Raw genomic sequence first — 20,486 nt, 5'->3', positions numbered from 1 at the left:
TTGTTGGGTGTCAAGCATGGAAAAAACGTGAATTGAGAACTTCAATAAGAAAAGAAAGTGAAGGAAGGGATGGTGTCAAAGTGAAACAGCTGAGTCCCGCATGCAACTAGAAACCAAACCCCACCTTCTAGCTCTGAAGAGGGTTGCAGATCACAGCCTAGGTAGACGCTTCCGCAGTATCCTGTGCACCATCAGATGCTGGATGCTTGCCCCACACACAGGACCTCAAAGACACTTGACCCAGCCTTTGTGCTCAGCTGCTGGTAGGCCCCTGGTGCCTGGCCTCTGTCAGCATTTGTGGCTTTGTTTGGGCCTGTGTGCAACCTAGTGCTCCTTTGCTGTGGACCATCACTTACTGATCCAGGGTTGGCAACACCATGGCTATTAGACTTCACCAGCCACAAAACGATCATGGCAGGGTTTCCCATCCCTCTCTTCCCTCAGACCCTCTAAAGAGCATCCTGTTTGCTCGGTGCTTAAAATGTAAGGGCATATACCTCCCTTCGTATTTAAAAGGAAGGCATGTCAAATAAAAAAGGTTTAGGTTTCATTATGCCAAGTCCAGTTTTTCCTTAAACTTCTGCTACTTTGGTTTAATTGTAGGATTACAAGTCTACAAGATGCTTAGGATCTTATATCTATATGTTCAGAATTTCTCTTCAGAATATTTCTTTGAAAATATCGACTGACATTCAAATGGTGTAGGTGTGTATATGTGTATCAATGTGTTGAGGGGACGCGGAAATATGAAGCCTCGAGAAGGGCAAATGAGGAATGGTCTTGTTGCATTTGATCAGGTGGAAACTGGTCAAAACACATGTATATTTTGTTTTGCAACTCTTAGTTTCTTTAATTATTGCTCAAGAGAAGAAATGGTATAAAATTAAGGTGTATAAGAATAAAATTATGTGAACCAGAACTGCAGCAAATCTCTGCAAATTCCCTTCAGCGCCCAAACCTGCAGGCAGATCAGTGGAAGGAGCAAGGTAGAGGGACAGTTCAGTGTGGTTGCTATGGCAACCTTGTGCTGATTGGAATAAGACTGAGGAATCATGATTCATCCCTGACTTTACATTTTCTTTTTCCCTTCTTAACTGGCTCCTGAAAATTTGCAGTCCTGGGGGTCTCGGTGCTATCAAGCCAGGTCACAGAGAGACACTGTGTAACCAGATGTAGCTGTCCCCTAGCAAGGAAGGCACAAGCAATTCTTGTGCCAGGGATGAACAGGGTACACATGTAAATAAGATTTAACCAAGGAGATGAAAATGAGCAGAATCATCAGAATGCCAAGCTTACAGGCCGAGTTCTGGCACAACACAACTCTGAAATGACAGAACCAAAGTAAAACCATAGAAGCCAGATCAATCCATGAAGAGCAGACATAGAAGACCATGACTTGGTCTTCTGATGGTAGGAAAAAACACTATTAATGATAAGAGAAACAAAGCTTTGTCCAGAGAATAGAAATGGGAAGTACTTCACTAATAGTTTCAGCTTCCTCAACCATAAAATAAAATACCCGCCTCAGAAGAGATAAATGACCCCTTCTGACAAGGTAAACTTGGGTGGGCATATTAAAAAACAATTGCAAATTCTTGGCTGATACTGTTTTTATCTCAAAATGGAAAAGAAGAGTTCAGGGTCTTTGGCAAAGCTATGAGAAGCCCTCATAATAATTTTCTTATTTACAACAATAAAACAACAAAGATAGCACATGAAATAAAGTGTTTATTAATGGCATTTAATATAATTAGTAATAATGGGTACTATGGAATTAGTTTCCATTTACCCTTTATCCTGAAAAAAATGTGAGTACATCGCTGATGACTCTAATAGAGAAGGAAAGGAGGGAAGAGTAAAGGATTGTGTTTGGGGAAAATAATTTTTGATCAGCTCCTCATACTCGGAGATCATCCACTTAGATCCCTGTCTAGGGATCCACAGCACCCATTTATGCTTCTCCTCTTGGCAGTTGCCTTCATCAGATAGGATGGTCCAGATTCCACCTTTCTTGAGGGAAACATGGTGTATAGACTAGATGAGATTTGGGGTTTTTTGTGTGTGTGTTTTGTCTTAGTTGGCTGGTTGTATGTTTATCATTGAGGGAGGGTGTGGGAAATCCTGTAAGCCTTTTCCCTCCTTAGCAGGAGAGTTTTTAGATTGTGCTGCTTGTTAGAAAGGAATTACCTTTAAATACTTCCATGGAAGGTCTTTTCTCTGCAATATGCTCTAAAATGATGGCTGTTTGGTAGAAATACTGCTTGATGCTTCAGCATCTGACATGCTAATCCTGGGTTCTTGACCTGGGACTATGGGTCTATTCATGAAATTCAGAAGGTTTGTTAACCCACTGAAATTGTATGAAAAAAATCTGCATGTAGTTGTATACATGCAGTGTTCTGGAGAGGATTCCTTGGTGTTCATCTGATTCTCAAGTTTAGCAGTTACTCAAAAATAGTTAAGAATGATCACAGTCTGGGTGCTCTGTGCCTGTTTTTTCATTGGTAGTTGTATTTATCAGTGTTTTGCCCACTGAGGAATTGGTAAGAGTAGGAAAAAGGAATGATTTTTCTTACTGAGAAAAATCATATTTTCAGATTTTGAATTAAAACTGATCCCTCCTATTACATAGCAATGCAACATTTCCTGTATAATACTATTAAAAAGTAATCAAATGATGCACTTAACATTTGTGCATTTTAGTCTAAGTAGAATTTACCTAAAAACATAAATCTACATTAGCCTCTAATTAGTGATATGTATGTTTAGGGGTGAAGTGTGCTCATTTCTGCAACTTACTTTGAAATGCATCAAGGTAATAGGTTGAATTAATGGGTGGGTGGAAAGATAGGCAGATGAATAGATATGTTACAAAGCGAACATTTCAAAATGTTAATTGAAGAATCTATGTAGTGGGTATATGGATGTTTACTGGATAATTTTTTTTGTTTTCCTATATATTTGAAAATTTTAATAAAATGTTGGGGGAATATATGATCATAACATTTAAAGTACTTACAACTGTATATGTCACAGCATACAGAAGAGTCAAAAGTAGTGAATGGGAGTTGGTTTTATAACTTATTTATTGAGTTAATTCGGAGGCAGTTATTTAGTGCATAGAAAAATATCCACATACACAGATGCCCCTTGATTCATGATGGGGCTACATCTCGATAAACCCCTCATGAATTGAAAATATTGTAAGTTGAAACTGCATTTGATACACCTAATCTACTCTACTGAATATCATAGCATGGCCTAGCCTACCTTAAACATGTTTAGAATACTGACATTGGCCTTCAGTTGGGCAAAATCATCTTGCTGCTGCTGCCACCCCGCATCACAAGAAAGTACGATGCCCAGTAGTGCTAGCCTGGAAAAGATCAAAATTCAAAGTACAGTTTCTACTGAATGTGTGTGGCTTTCACACCATTGTAAGTTCAAAAACATCATAAGTTGAACCATCAAAAGTCAGGGACTGTATTCGAATTTCAAGTGCAAAGAACTTATGGTCAAGAGGGATTGCTGAAATATTACTGTACTGTGATAGTACTCCAGACGGTGACCATGGCTGCATATTTTTTCCAGATTGGGTAGTGTTTGCACAGTTTCATTTGGAGGTTGTTCCGCCATAAAGGTCTTCTTGCCATCAGTTGCTTTCTCGTCCCTCTAAATATTTCTTTGCTTGATTTCACACCATTATTCTTAGTAATTCCCTTCTACCCTATCTGCTTCAGATATGTCTTATCTGAATCGCCCATCTCTAGCATGTTGGCAGTCTTAAGCATACTATATCCCATGGAGCTAAAAATAGATTTGCTCTGTTCTTTACATTTTACCAGATGTACGTCAGTCCCGAAAAATTAACCTGTTAGATGTTTTTCCTAATAAGGAAGGACTGAGAGAGATGAGATTTAACTTTACCGTGTTAATCCAAGCACAAGCAGTTTAATATCCTGACTGGACCAAGGTACTCAATAATTGATTATGAGAATAATATAAACCTTAACACTAAACAACTCAGTAATTAGAAAACAAAGAGCCTTCCCATTTCAGCATCTCAGGCTCTGACCTGTTGTTCATAGCATCTCATGCAGAGCCACTACATCTAAGAATTGCAAAAGGAACAAATCCACAACAGCTTATTGGAGCTGATTGGGCTATTTTGTTTGGCTTGTTTGTTTCATATTTGTATACTTCATGCAATATACATTCTATTCAGTGATGTTTAAAATGGAACTCTGGTGACTTCCTCACCCCCCATCCCCCATGATAACAAGCAACTAAGTCACTAGATCTGTGTTGTTGTTTTTTCTCCCAAATGACCCCTGTGTTCAAAGTCACCGCTTTTGAAAAGAACTTAACAGAGCATCATGAGACGTGTTAGATGCTTAGGGTGCAATTTTAATGCCAACAGACTGGAAAGCAAACAGCAGAACCCAGACGAGACAGGACTTTGTTCTTCAGCATCTGAGTGAAGAGGAAATAAGAGCTTTTTGGGATGTGCCCCCGTTCCCAGGTGTGGGAGAGAGGATGTCACATTCCTGGCTCACCACAGTGTGTGTGGGTTCTGGTGGGGCGCAAGGCGAAAGGGGATTGCTCTGCCTCTCACAGTGAGGTCTCAGCACCCTTAATTCCCCTGGTGCTTTTGTTTCGGTTGGCCACAAAGTGGACACTAAAAAAGCAAGAAGCATCGCTTCATCCCAGGAGCCTGGTGTATGCTGGCTACCGTGGCTGCTTTCTCCAGCTCTGTTGCCCGTGGAAGTGATTGACCCCAGGCCTGCAACCACTGTTCTTTGCTCTGCCACTAAACCACTGAGCTGTTGGCACTTTAATTGTTTTATACCAGGAGGAAACCAATTATGTTGATGTGACTGTCTTATTCATTAGACATTACAGGCTTCACATTTTTAATGAGCTGAAACTCCTCGTCCACATCGTGCAACCACAGTGAATCAAGACAAGAGTGTAGCGATGACGTTTTCTAATTCATTGCAGTTGCCTTTTAAAAGATTTGACAGTATTTCATAACTCCGAAGGCTGCAATTTAAAGCCTGTCTGAGGTTGCGTGCTAATCAAAAACAGTAAATCATGTTTCGGTTATAAAGGACAGCAGCGGAAGGAGTAAAGCTAGGAGGTAGTGCATATTTCTTTTCCTTTGCCTTTTAAATGCATAGACAAATATAAAGACACACATGAACAAACTATTGGTTATCTACGGAATCTTTCTGGTGCATGCAAGTGTCCCATTTCCCCCATGGGCTACAGATTGGAAATTGCAGTCCTTGGGAAGAAGTTTAGTTTCTATGTCATGGTGAGCCCAGGACACGCTGGCTGTTTCTCACAGGCGGAAAAAGACCTTTCAGTGATAAGTGTTACAAACCTGGCGCATGGTGAGCAATCTCAGCAGCTGTTTGAAGAACCGTTGCATTCTCTAATTCAATAGCATCCTGAAGAAGACAACTCATCACCTACCGACTTCACAGAAGGAGCTGAGCCTTTATCTTTGTGAAGAGTAGGTGGCTGCCCTTGGATTAGAACCTGGGGACTCGCCGCTCAACAGCCTCTAAGACCTCCTCACTACACACAGATAAAACCCAAATTCATAATCACACGGAAGGCGCTTGCTTTGCTCCACCACCCTCACCTACCCTATCCAATTATGTGCCTGCCCCACTGGCCTCCTTCCTCCCTTTCTACACATTAAACTTTTATTTATCTTTCAAAGGCCAGTTCCTCCTCACTGCATTGGTACCTCTAGGATAACGCTTCCATTTTCCATGTTGACTTACAGGCCAGCATCCCCTTCCAAACTCTTGAGGCTCCTAAGGACAGCAGTGGTGTGTTGATAAATATTCAACAGCCAGCTCTCTAGAAAGAAAGCAGAAAAGCCCTGATTGGTCATGCTTGTCTTGTGGCTCATGGTATAACACCTCCTTCCATTGCTAATTTCAAGGGTGGCTGTGTTTAACAACTGGCTTGCAAAATTCCTGAAAATTGTAACATTCAACACTTGTGAGCCAGTTCAAGCCAGCTCCAGGCCACCACTGGGACTTTGCTTTAACAGTCCTTGTATTATTCCTCCCTTTCCCCCTAAATGCTGTTCTTTACAGAAAAATAGGTGCTCAGTAAATGTTTTCTGAATTGAAATAAGCAACCACTTGTTGGTTTGGCTCTGCCACTGTTGATTGGGTTGGGGGATCATTTGCCACGGAGATTCAAGGCAGTATTTATACTTCTTGTCATTGGAGAGTGGTGGCCTTCGCCATCTCCTCCATGCCACGGGTGTGAATTTAAATAGATTTATTGGTGGTGCAACTGAGAATTGTGGTAAAGAACAAGCTGAGAGTCTCGAATTCAGCAGCCTCATTAGAGAAGAATGGGATCCACCATGGTTTCAATGAAAAAGCGTCCAGAGGAAAGTCTAAAACACAGAGGCAAGGAGATAAGTGAAAATACCCTTGGAAGGGTTGAGAGGAGAGAAGGCTGTGAGCTCAGTTCCCGTTTTCTGGCCAACAAATCCTTTGCCATTCTCGGTGTTTGGCATTTGTAATACTTTGGTGACGCACATTTCAAGATTGGAATGTCAGTGTGTGTTAGTTCGTGTGGTGAAGTGCCAAGCTCGCTGGCTCTGTTTTTATCATAAACTTGGAAATTACAACATATCAACCCTGTTGTTTCTGATAGGGTGACCAACTCATTCTGGTTTTCCCCAGTTTCAAAAGTGAAAGTTCCACATCCTGGAAATCCCCTCCGTCCTAAAAAATGGGATCGATGGTCTCCCTGGTTCCTACAAAGGCGGTGGCTCCTGTAGTGAGTGCTGTGGGCAGTTAGACCTGGAGCATACGGCTGGCTGCTGGCATGCCAGGAGACATCGAACCAGTGGCTAAAAGGATTAGAACTTTCTTAAAGACAGTTTATAAAATATCTTCTCTTTTTAAGGTCATGGTACTATTTTTCAGGCAGCTTTCATTAAATGAGAGAATGAATGGATAGGAGAAAATGCTACACGAGCACACAATGCAAGTATTTATTTCTCCTAATGAAACACATGTTCCCTGATTATATCTATTAGAGCTCATCTTGGGTATTAAGCAACTTGTTATAGTAGGATAACCAGTATCAAAATACTGTAAAATAACCAATTATAATTTTGTGGAGAGTGCATATCACATGACTTTACATGTAGTTAAAGGCTTAGCTTCCATGAGTCAGTACTCAATGATTTATCATTTGTTGAGGATTGTTCATTGGCATTGTTCACACTGTAATGCAGATACATGGGAAAGAGTTGGTGGGGAGCTTAGCTGGCTCTCTGGTGTTGGCAGCCCTCAGCATGGCCTGTTGGACCCTTCTTGCTGGCAGCAGATATTTCCTACTGGAAATGATGTGCTATGACATGTATGGTGGTGTCCAAATGTGTTGCCACGTGACGGTATCAGAATGCGTCCCGTAAGAATAAACATTTCTGCCCTAGCTGGTTTGGCTCAGTGGATAAAGCATCAGCCTGTGGACTGAAGGGTCCCAGGTTGGATCCCGGTCAAGGGCACATGCCCGGGGAGCGAGGCAACCGATAGGTGGTTCTCTCTCATCATTGATATTTTTCTCTCTCTCTCCCTCTCCCTTCCTCTCTGAAATCAATAAAAAATATTTTTTAAAAGAATAAACATTTCTGCTATGATATGATATTTGTGTTCCTACCTGTGTTTAGTAAAATACCACAGTAACTACTATATGGATTTTGGTAAAAAAAAAAAAATAGAATAAAGGGCAGACGCATTAAAATGTATTCAACGTGGTCTGTTTGGGCTGCTATAACAGAACATTATACACTGGGCAGCTTATAAACAACAGAAAGGTATTTCTCACAGTCTGGAGGCTGGGAAGTCCGAGAACAAAGCCCTGACAGATTCAAGAAGGGGTGAGGAGCCTCTTCCCCTTCTTGCTGGGATTTCTTTTATAAAAGCACTAATCCCATTCATGTGGTCTCTGCTCTCATGACCTAATCTCCTCCCAAAGGCTCCACCTTGAAATATGATCACATGGGGGAGTAGATTTCAACCTATGAATTTGGGAGGATGCAAACATTGAGTCTCCAGCACATAGCACGCACAAAAGCAGTCTAAAAACACTACTAAAAATACTAGCACAACTTACAGCTGAAAGAAGCTAGATGGAAGAGTTGGGGATGTCAAACTTTGGATGCCAAAATCTGGGAGAATTGTGCAATAAACAGTTAATTCCAAAACAGAGCATGTGGCCCAACCAAGCCAAGAAGAAGCATGTGGGGTAAATGGACAGCATGTGCAGTTCCAGGCACCTCTTCAGCTTGCATGCAAATGTGTTGGTCTCCTGTGCATGGCTGCTGTGTGTTGGTGACTCAAAACTTTCCCATTGGAAAGAGATCTCTCCTGTGAACCAACAGGCTTTTTGTTTACACTGACACCATTCTCTACTTCCCAATTATAGGCCATCTAATTTACCCTACAGAAATGCATGCTTTAGCTTTGCAAATTCCTGCTGCATAAGAAGGTTCATAAGACAGATTCAAATTGTAGGTCATTATATATATCGAATTTAAAACCCTTACCATGAAAACTTGCTGGGCCTCAACACTTTGGATAATAATACTAGACAAATTTTCATTTGAAAAACAAAAATCCACCCAAAAATGAAGTCACATCTCCTTTCAGATCTTTTAATTAAAGTCAGACCTGAACCCTTGTGTTTCTTTGACTGCTAACTACTTAAGAAGTGTTTATGAGATTTGTGTGTGTGTTTTAAGTTTTAAAAAATGCACATGCTGCACATTACATGACTTTGTGTTTGGTTTATTTAAATACAGTTTAGTAGAACTGTAATATATCAGGAGGGTTAAAGTGTCAGAATCCTATTTAATTAACTTATACTCACTTGGGAGCCAGTCAATTGTAAAGGTATGCTAAGCAAATAAAGCTTCAAATATGAAATCCTTGAAAAGAATAAGCCATGTTTGATGAAGGCTTTTCTAGTCTTAACTTTGTCATTCAAACTATTTCAATGAGCTGTTTCAAACCTTACAGTGTATTTATGTAAGTGTGTATGATTTTATATATATGATATTTTTAGAAGATTAACTGTCTTGATAATTCTTAGAAGACCTAGATCAGTACTTTCCCTGCACATTTTTGGCCTTCTCTGAGACAAGACGTACTCCCAGAATTGCCATCCTTTAAGTCCACATGTGTCTAAAATATGACCAGTTTTACATTTACATAAATTTGATTTAATAAATAGTCACACCATTAAAATAGAGCATTCTTTTCAACCACCACTAATTACATGTCATAAAATGCCTGGTCTTTAATGGGGATTTCAATAAATGTCTGCTGATAATGATGATTATTGAAATGATATGTTAAGTCAGTCTTCTCATGTGAGAAATGCTTTGTTTTGAAATGCTAGACTTATAGCTTTGCCTAAAAAAATTTAATTAAGATCACCACTTTGGCATGAAGCTTAAAAAGTGCAAAGTCGCTGCAATTAGTGCATTGTGCATCCATATGGATGTTACCAAACAGCTTTCAACTTAGAGGATTTGGACTGTTTTGAATGATGGACCTTCTGTCAAGCTTAAAACAAAAGCCTTCTATCTCTGCATTCATTTTAATTAATATTCTCTAGCTGGTCTCAAAGATGTGTTCTGAGGGGAAGAAGCATAATTATCATAAATCAGAAATAAGTTACAGAAGTAGATTTGGCTAATTTTCTACTTCCTTCTGTTTCATCCCATTCTTTCCACCACCACCCTCCCCCCCCTCCCCATCCCCACTCCCGCCAAAGGAGCTCAATGCAATGTCAGAGTAACTGGAAAACAATGATTTCAGATTGTCCAAAAGAAAACCTGTATTTCAGCCAAATCAAAACATAATTAAACTCACTCAAAAAGTGAAGAAATTAAGCTGTCCCCAGATTTTTTGAAATCAGTTTGAAGTTGAAAACTTGTCATTTTGACTCCAGCGTTCACATATAAAGTCTATAGCATAAAATTTGAGTATATGTGTTGTATATATGCAAATGAATATAAGTCATATGTGTGTGTATTTGTATATAGACATGATATTTTTACTTCAGAGAGACTTGGACTTGCCTAAGTGCTTGAGTTTAGTAACCTTATTTGAGGACTTAATTTTCTACAGTCGCCAACTCTGCTTGAAGATGAATTAGGTACAAAAGATTAGTTTGGTTGTTCTTCTTAGTATTTTAAGCAAAATCAAAGCCAACATGCACAGCCTGGAAGGTTGTATTTTCCCTGGTTATTTTTCATGTGAACTTTTATTAATATGGTACTTGGGGAAAGGAAGCTTTCTGAACTTTGTTTTCCACAAAAACAGAATAAATTTTATAGATGGTTGTATGTATTAGTTAAGTCTCCGATTTCTTAACTGTTTTCAAACATCTCCCCTACAGTCACTCTCCATATACCTTCAGAAAAATATTCACCCTCATGGCCACTGGCTTTCTCTGACTATCCGGTGCCCAATTTAGGCCAGTTTTGAATGCTGCTTTAAAAAGTAGACAATTAAAAGTATATCCCAAAATCTTCACTGAATTACTAAGATTAAGATAAATGTGAAAATTGCAAAGCAGAATTGTAATTTACCAGAACACGTGGATAAAATAATTCATCCAACATGTGAGTGGAAAGGCATGAAATCATTAGGTCCTTTCTAGAATACCACTATAGCAGGTCCTGGTTTATTTTTCTTTTAATTCCAACATTATGGAAATTCATTCGTGATAGCCACTGGATTTGGCACTAAGATGCCCTAATTTTTTCATACTGTCTGGATTTTTCATTCCTATTTCCTTTTTTAAAAAGCATGTAATTGGTTGCATACTTTTCTTCAAATGCCTCCTGATATACCAGTGATTTGGATTCTATATTAGTAAAGAAGGTTGGAATTAATTTTATTCTAGGTTAGGCACGGATAAAAGCTAAACTTGGTCAAATGGCTTACATTGTTTTCTGGAAGAGAACTTAATTATTTTATAATTCTATCCCGTCTTTACTATCATGAGGTAGCTTTCTTTCCATCAAATTTTAGTAAGTCTACCCTCTCTGTTAGGCATCTTTACAAAGAAGTCTCTCAAATAGAAATGAGCGGATTACCCTTCAGTTTCACATACATTCTGGTGAATATCCTGTTCACAATGTAAGAGATGGAAGGAAAACCTACAGTTGTTTTAATTTGGAACCAAAATAATCACTTCTTTCCAGTGAAGGCTTAGAGGGGGCAGAAATTGGGCCAGATAGAAAAAGAAATACTTGGTGGAGGGCAATGCAGCAGGATCCAAAAAAAATTAATAATTTAAGTAAAATATAAAACAACACAATACCTTAGTGTGGCAAATAGGCTAGTGAAGGAGAGACCATCTGATCACCCAGAAGCACCCTGAACTGGGGTCCTGGGCTGTGTCATCCTGCCAGCGAGTAAACTTCATGTGTGTGTAGGGGTGTGCCTCTGTATAGACCCACGGAGATTTAACAGGGAGCACGGAGGGAATTAGGAAGAGCATGGCCATTTTTAATTTGGGCCTGTTTGCTTGCATTTAGCACTTAAGGGCTCCACATTCAGTCTGGTCAAAAGAGTGATGAAGCACTCCTTGCTTATGCCTCAAATCAGAAATGCATGAAGTGCAGCTGCAGAGATAATACATTTTCCCCAAAGGCTTTGGCTGAGCAAATTAGGTGTCAATGGGGTGCCTGCGCAGGCAGTACTCTCTCTAATTAGTCTCTTGAGCCTAGTTGGTGGCGGGTATGAGATGATCTAATCAATTGGTCTGTGTCTGATGGTTTCTGTAAAAATCCTACCAGGCAGACTCTCTCCCACAGGTCACCCACCTGCACAGCGGGACTGCTCATTTTCATTTTTCATCTCCTCCATCACATGACGCTGACAGTTGGTTTTAAGAAAATTGAATCCAAAAAATATCTAGTTCATAGGGCACATGGGTCAGAACAAAATTGCATTATGGGTACCAGCGATCCAATTAATTAATATTTATAGCTGAGAAGCTCTATGTAGATATTTCTGAATAAGGATTTTATCAATAAAATCCAATTTCTTGTTTAAAACATTCATTTCTAGAGAAAGAACACTATAAAAGCAGAAAGCAAGATAAAAATGGCATCCATTAATCTAATGATTTATGTACCTATGAATTGTTGTGCACATAGCTGAGCTTATAATTTATATTCGTTGTTCATTTATATTATGTGTGCAGTCTGTTTTAATAATCTATTAAATGTAAGGGAAGGATTTGCATTACTATTATATTTTACTTCCATATGAATGTCATATACCCTCTCTCCTTTCACCTACATCGCCACCCATCACATGTATGATTACATTTAGGTTTTAAAGAATTTTTCTAGCAGTAAACGCACCTACCTTGAAAACTGGAACTGATATCAATGTTGCCCAAGGAGGGGGAAGGGACATCGCATGCTGCTGGTGAACAATGTCAGTCAGGGCACTAGGCACAATTTGAGCTGTAGAGTCATCTCACAGGGATGGGGGTCTAGCTCTCATTGGCACCTCCCTTCCTTTTATTTTATTTTAATTATTGGATACTTTCATTAAATGTCTGACCTCAAACCTAACTAAATGGACTTATCCATAATCACTGTTAACCATTTATTATCCAGTTACTATTAATTATCCGATTAGGTACATGTGATTCTTCTGGAAATTACACTTAAAGAATCAGGACAAAGACAAGGACAAACACTGTCAATGGCTTTTAAAAAAAAAGTGTAATATCAACCCAACAGAATAATAACATGCCATGGACTATGGTGACAGTATAGTTTATTGTTACATGAAATCAGATATACTGAAAAGCAAAGCATTCTTTTATAAGATATGTTTTATTTATTTCATAGAAAGGAAAGGAGATGAAGAGAGAGATAGAAACATCAATGATGAGAGAGAATTATTGATCAGCTGCCTCATGCACGCCCCCTACTGGGGATCGAGCCCACAATCCCAGACATGTGCCCTGAGTGGGAATTGAACCCGTGACTTCCTGGTTCATGGGTCAGTGCTCAACCACTGAGCCACACCATCCTGGCCTGAACCTTTGTTTTTGATAGATCCCTTTGGGTAAGTGACTGACCTCTCCTTGTCACATGTCCACATCCTGTTCCATCTCTAAGGCCCAAATCAAGTCTGACTCACATTATGAAACTTTTCTAGTTTCTAACAAGATGTGAGAACCTCATCTCTCCTTGCAAGGTGTGGGATGGGGGCTAAGGCAGTAATTTCCATGTAATTATTTCTGCTAAGGTGGTGACTTTTTGAAAAAGAGGTTTGATAAAGGCATTTCTGGACAACCTGGCAGGGGTGAGAGGTGGCCAAGTGAGCCACATAGAGAATTGTCCCACAGAAGCAACTATTTGAGATAACAACTGAGGTAGCAAAAGGCCTATATGTGTTGTCCATCTACCCCTAGGCCTCTCCCTCCACCCCACACTTCTCCCAGAAATGTAAAGTAAGGACTTTTGTTTACATTTGGCTCAGTCACTGAGGACAGAGAATTCTTACAAATAAAATGTTACCCCTTCCTCACACCATATACCAAAATGAACTAAAAATGGATTAAAGATCTAAATGTAAGGACTAAACTCTTAGAAGAAGACATAGCGGTAAATCTTTATCGCCTTAGGTTTGGCAATGGATTTTTAGATCTGACACCAAAACCATAAGCAACAAAATAAAAAATGGATAAATTAGACTTCATCCAAATTAAAATTTCTTGTGCATCAAAGAACACTATCAACATAGTGAAAGGCAATGCACTAAAAGGCAGTAAATATTTGCAAATCAAAATACAAATATTTAAAGAACTCCTACAACTTAATAACAAAAGGGCAATTTGAAAATGGACCAAGGACTTGATTAGATATTTCTCTAAAGATAGACAAATGACCAATAAGCATATGAAAAGATGCTCAACACCATTAATAATTATGGAAATACAAATCAAAACTGTGGTGAGATACCAGTTCCCACCCACTAGGATGTCTATAATCAAGAGGGGGGGGAAAAGAAAGTAGTAAATGTTGGCAAGGGTGTGGAGAAATTGGAAAATTTGTATATTGCCAGTGGGAATATAAAAGGGTGCAGCCACTGTGGAAAACAGTTTGCTAGCTTCTCAAAAAGTTAAATACAGGATTGCCTTATGGCCCAGCAATTTCATTCCTAAGTATTTACCCATAAGAATTGAAAACAGGTATTTAAACAAATACTTGTATATGAATATTCATAGCAACACTATTTACAGTAGCCAAAATTTGAAAACAGCCCAAATGTGCACTAGTTCATGAATGGGTAAACAAAATGTGGTATATCCATAAAATGGAATATGATTCGCCATAAAAAAAGAAGCAAGTACGGATACATGGTACAATATAGATGCATTTTAAAAACATTATGTGAAGTGGAAGAAGCCAGACACAATAGGCTGCATGTGGTGTGGATCTGTTCCTATGAAATATCCAGAACAGGGAAGTACATGGAACAGAAAGCAGATTAGCGGTTGTCAGGAGCCGGGGTGAGGGCAGAAAGGGTGTGACTAAGGAAACCTTTGGCGCAGCGGTCGCCAACCGGTGGTCCATGAGGTCTAAAAGGTTGGCGACTGCTGGTTTAAAGGATATGGGATCTCTTTGGGGGATGACCAATGTTTTGGAGCAGATAGAGGTGATGGCTGCAAACATTGTAAATGTACTAAATGCTTTCATATGGTTAATTTTGTTACATGAATTTCAGCTCAATCAAAAAAAAAAAGGATGGAAGGTTAACCTCCCAAAAAATCATCATAGTAAGCCGGAGAAATGAGCAGAGGTGGAGAGGATGCCACCCTCAACTATAAGACTGGAACTTTTTGTTCTCTTGGTCAAGGCAGTGCCATGCAGGGGTGAAGTCCTTGGTACTACAGCCCACATGGGCAGCAGGGGGGCAACTGCCCTGTGAGTTCTCCACAAAAGGCCACAGTTTCCTCTTTGCCCAGGAAGATGACAGTGTGGCATTGGAGAAGGGCACAAGCAGGCCTGACCAGGCCTCATGACCTCACGCTTCTAACGAAGATGATGAGTTGACTCTGGGACTCAGTGGACTAATAGATCAAATCTCTGGGTTTTGTGACTTGAACCTCGGAGAGTTTCCTTTTACCCTTCCTGGCAAGACTTTTTTTTCCCCGTCCTAGAGACTCGGTGAGAAAACTTAAGGATCAAAAAGAAATGTGGGCAGAGCAGGGTAAACCATCCTTCTCTCTTCTCGAACTGTTCACATGGAAGTAGTTATGGAGTTTAAGCAGCACCATTGGAAATGCACAGTCATATGCAGGAAGTTAGCAAGAGGCTGGTGATTCAGGTTGTGCTGGTCAATTTGCATTCTACCGAAATGAGGGCTGACACTAGGCAATGGAGGAATTATAGGCAGCTGGATTTTTTTTAAGCATGTATATGATCCATTTTTCTGCTTCTTGTTCATAATAATGAACAGGATGCAATGTCCTTTTAATGGTCTGTATGATGCTTCAGGCACTTAATGAAGACCAGTATTACCACTGATGATTTGGGGAAGGAAATTTGCTGAATTCTCTATATTAATCCAAGAGGAGGTTAGATTTTTTTTTTAAATTTAATCCTCACCCGAGGACATGCTTAGAGAGAAGAAGGGGTGTGTGTGTGTGTGTGTGTGTGTGTGTGTGTGTGTGTGGAGAGAGAGAGAGAGAGAGAGAGAGAGAGAGAAAGAAGGAGGAGGAGAGGAAGGAAGGAAAGATGGAAAGAAGGAAGGAAGGAGGGAGGGGGAGGGAGGAAGGAAAGAAGGAAGGAAAACATTGCTTTCCATATGTGCCTACCAGGGTTCAAACCCGCAACCCAGGTATGTGCCCTGACCAGGAATGGAACCCACAACCTTGTGGTGCACAGGACGATGCTCAACCAACTGAGCCACTCGGCTGGGTGAGGTCAGGTCATTTAAATTCACGGAGTTAAATTATTTGAAGGGAAGTAAGAGCAGTCAGAACATTAGTTTATCACATTATAAGGATTTTTGGGTGAAGGAGGCAACTTTGCCTCAGATACGTGTGGTTGGGGTAGGCTGTGGAGAAAACGGGTAGGTTCACTCTGGCCTGACCAATTTTGATATCTTGTGTAATTTAAGAAAAATGAATGATGTATGATTTTTTTTTCTTACCATATAACAATTTTCTCTTTTCCTCTTTTTAGGATTAAGTTGTCATCATTCTGGGAAGAAGAAAAACCATTAATGAAGTGGCCAATAAGAGGAAGGGAATCATGGATCAGTTTCCTTTCACTCCCTGTGGTGGATTTCACTTACAAGAAAATTGAAGCTGGCAAGACCCTGGTTTCTCTGCAATTTATTTAAAACCTTGCACGCATTTGGATACCTTGTGATTCCCAAGAACTATGTGAAGATTAAGCTTCGCTTACTGATCCATGGCATGTATTCTTTTCAGTCTTTTGTGTTTGATTTTGTTTGATTTCCCTCAGCAGCGCAGCGTCTCTGTGAAGGTTTTTATGCTTTTACCAACCATGTCTTAAATGCATTAAGACAACACATCTGGTGTTCACACTTCTTCAGTAATATCTGTACTTGAAAGCCACACAGTGGCATGAAACAATGTGCGCTTTCCTGGAGACCACTGCACATTTTGCAACCACTAGGAAGGAAATGTTTAGCTAAAGCAAACCCATGTTCTCTGACTGTTTGGCAACCTGGTCCCTGGCTGTGGGACCCCCCACCCCTTGTCGCCTACCTTTGGAGGACATTTCCCAGTGTGGGGTTTTTTTTCTTGGAAATACCACACATTTATATAAGATATCAGAACCTGCTTAGCATTTTTCAAGCCACATAGCATGACTGTTTTCCAAATAGGTTGGAAGTGAAGAACCAAGTATCAAGTATTAAGATCAAAGACGGGGATAAATTGCTTCCTTTTCAACCTCTGGAGCTCGAGGTGACTTTTCACATGTGTTCTGGGTCTCGTCAGCATCTCATTGTTTCCATCCACTCTTTGACATAGGGTGTTCTTTTAGTGGAGAAAAGAGTGAGGAACAGAGCGCTCAAAGCTTGGGTGCACAGAGTCCAATCGGTTGCATGAGTGCTGAAAGCCATCTTTGCTAGTTAACATTTAATAAGCAAGTGACAAAGGGATCCAGAGTTAAAAATCGGCTCATTTACATCAGAGCACCTTTAAATTACATGTTGAAAACATTCCAAGCTGACTGGAAGCCATCCTTGGGGACCCTGACTCTACACTGTCTCCTGGAAAAGAAACTGTTTGAGTGCAGGTTTTAGAAGCAATACAGGACTCATGCTGTAAAGATGGGGAAGGGGAACAAAAAGGCCAGCTTTCCCTGTTGAAGGAGTTGGGAGACCTTGGAGGATGAAGGCGAGGATGTGACATGGAGGGAAACGTGGGTTGGGTGTTGGTGGAGCTTTGTCTGGTGTAGGCGGTCTCCCAGGGGGACAGGCCTCCCTGCAGAATCCCAGATAATCCTCAGGCCAAGGGGGTGGTTAGGAACTTCATCGAAAGCATGAAACCTAGCTCCTCAGGACACAAATTCCTATGGAAATACTTCCTGTACATTGTTTTACATTTCCCTATTAGTCAGAAAGAAGGAGAGACCAAGAACTTGAAATGCATCGCACTTTGGGGGACCAAGTCTAGGAATTGTGAGCCAGTTTGACCAAGACTCTCTGAGAGTCAGGTAAGAGAAAAGCTCTTCTGTGGTCGAACCCAGTATGCCTAGGGCATTGGACCCAGACTTCCTAAACATTAAAATGGTACCGTCCCTGGAGTGACATGTGAGCATATAATACAATCAAGGTCACAATCCATCGGATCCAGAAGTAGCATTCATCGTGAGCTTCTAAGTGTTAAGTGAGGAATTATTTACTGGTCGGTGTTAAAGAGAATAAAAGTTACCCAAGGCTAGAGTATTTACTATTTGCTACCTAGAAATCTTTCCCATTCTTCTTTCATACATTCCAACTCATTAGTAGTCTTTACAGGTATTTTGATTTGTGTATTTAAAATAGGACTTCTTGCAGAAAATATGGAGAAGAAAACCGTACGCGCCATTAACGACAGCCTTGCCTGTGATTTGTCTTGAATTATTCATTTGGGGGAGAGGCATACCTTTTGTATTTTACTCAGTTAAAACCAAGAGCAACTGTTGATTAAATCTGGCTATGTAATAAGCTTTCTAACTGGAAAATTTGAAGGTATTTAGTGTTAAAATACTTCAATTAGGAATATTAGAGTCATTCAGAGATACTGTCCCTGTCCCGGGCAGCTTCTGTTGGGGAAAGGAAGCACGCTGGTACTCCGCAGGGGTAAATCTGTTTTATTCTGGAGACAGACCTCTCCGAAGATCTTGTTTCGGAACTTTTAGTTCCCCCTCCTTGCCATCGGTACAGAACATCCAGCGTTTGGTTTGCCTCTCCCTCCTTTCCTCTCGCATTTGCAATCATGTTCTCCCCCCCTCCACCCCCACCCACCCTTCTCTTCCCACTGTCTCTAGCTGAGGGCAGCCCTGAAAATCATTGCAGAATGCGTCCATTAGCAGATTTATTATTCCATTGAGAAAGCACTGGAATGTTTTGTGAGATTATTTTTATAGGAAGGAGTAGCTTGAATTCAAACAGCTGGACCGGCATGGGGACTGTATACACACAGTATTTCAAAAGGAAATGCGGGACTTCATGTCCATGTTCTTAAAGGAGCAGTATGGTTGACTTAACAATACAAGTTACGTAGAACATGAAGAAAAAAAAAATGTATGTTTGCCGTGCTCAGAAACAACGGGGTGTAAAGCAGGGGTGGCTGTCCACCCACCGAAACTAGGTGAGAAGCTATTTCTACCTCGCAAGAGTGATGAGAAAGGTTCCAGGGTGCCTCCTCCAGGCTTGCAGAGAAAGCGAGGCCTCTGGGCATCCTTCCCCTCAGTGTATCCATGACAACCAGTGTAATCAATGCCCTCGGTCATGTGTCTCTATAAGATACTCATCTGTGAATATTACTGGTTTTGTAATCTTTGTTATATAAGAGGAAGTTTAGGCTGTACATACTGGGGTAGATTATTGCCTGCCCCCTATACATAGGAATATGCTGCATAATTGTGCATAACTTCTATCTCCCTTACTGGCTTGTAGGCAGAGGAAACCACATATGTTACTGCCTTGCAATCCTCATACACCAAAAACAAACAACAACAAAAAAGCAAACAACAAAAAAATAAATCTCAAAATCAGCAATCTCCTATTCTCATTCCTTTCCCACAGCAGCATATTTTAGAGGCACAAATAAAATCTACATTCTCTAGTTGGGAGTGGATGTTTTTTATCTTTTTTTTTTTTTTTCCTGTAAGATACCCTGAGATGCGTACTTTCTAACGGTGGTTGGTACCTAAGAAATGTGCTAGCATCATTCAGAAACCTATTATACTTCAAAATAACATATAGTAAGGAGAATGGAGTAATACCTGTTGCATATTTGTTCCCAGTTGTAATTTGTCTGTATTATGAAAGATGTAATGGTTTGTCAGCTGTCACTGTTGTTTTCTTGTAACATGATACAGAATAAAAGAATCTCTGTACACTTTCTTGGTAGGTCTTCTTGGTGAGTACCCAAAGTCACCATACACCGTGTCAAAGAAACATCCTCTGGAAAACTCTTAGGCACAGCCATTCCCAAAGAGAGAAGTAAGAGACAGAACACACAATGCCCTTGGATGTGGGAGGAGTGAGTCAGCAGGGCTGTCCGGGAGTCTTCTAAACCCTCCCTCGCCTTGCTTTGTGAGGCCACATTTAGGTGAAGTGCAGGAGGCTGTGCAAAACCTTGTGCACTCGGGAGCCTTCACAACCCCCCAGCTCCGTAGGACGTTCGCCACGTGTTCTCGGCATCTGGAGCCAGTCTGGTCTTGTTTAACGACAACCCTGTTTATTTGTATTACCTCTTGTTCCTGGTTTTCGCACACGTCCTGAGATGAGGTGAGTAGGTTACTCTCCACTGAAGACAAATCCCAGCTCTGCCACTGAGCACACTTCCCTGACCACCGCCTCGTGGGGGCTGCACCTGAATGGGCAGGGAGCTCGCACTGGGATTCACATGTGGCCTGGGGGGCTGGTGTCCTTTCTATCACCACCTCCTTGTCAGATCTGCCAGCTTTATAACCCGAAAGAACCCCCCGCCCCGAACTGATAAATTGCTAATAAAGTCCATATCAGATACAGTCATCGATGTATAGCTATGATGTTCCATGATTTAAAAATGTTTACCCTCGAAGGTAAAAAATCCAAGTTCAAGTCTCATGTTAAAAGGGCCCAGGCCCCTGGCTCTCCCCTGGGCAGATCCTCACCTACCAGCCGCTCCTACCCACCCCCCCACCCCCCACCCCCCCCCCCCCC

General features: G+C 40.7%; 1 protein-coding gene across 1 annotated transcript in view; it reads left to right on the top strand.

The window, feature by feature from the left end:
* CDK14 (cyclin dependent kinase 14) overlaps window positions 1-19,667 on the top strand; it is a 516,006-nt gene extending 496,339 nt beyond the window's left edge. Inside the window, exon 15 of the mRNA XM_079785896.1 lies at window positions 16,280-19,667. The gene's annotated coding sequence lies outside the window, so the exon portion shown is untranslated. The remainder of the gene's footprint in view (window positions 1-16,279) is intronic.
* Window positions 19,668-20,486: the final 819 nt, after the last annotated feature.

This window comes from Cnephaeus nilssonii (genome assembly GCF_951640355.1).
Source record: "Cnephaeus nilssonii genome assembly, chromosome: 12".
Lineage (NCBI taxonomy): Eukaryota > Metazoa > Chordata > Mammalia > Chiroptera > Vespertilionidae > Cnephaeus > Cnephaeus nilssonii.
The sequence above is the reverse complement of the archived record's forward strand: the minus strand, read 5'-3'. Positions and strand labels throughout refer to the sequence as shown.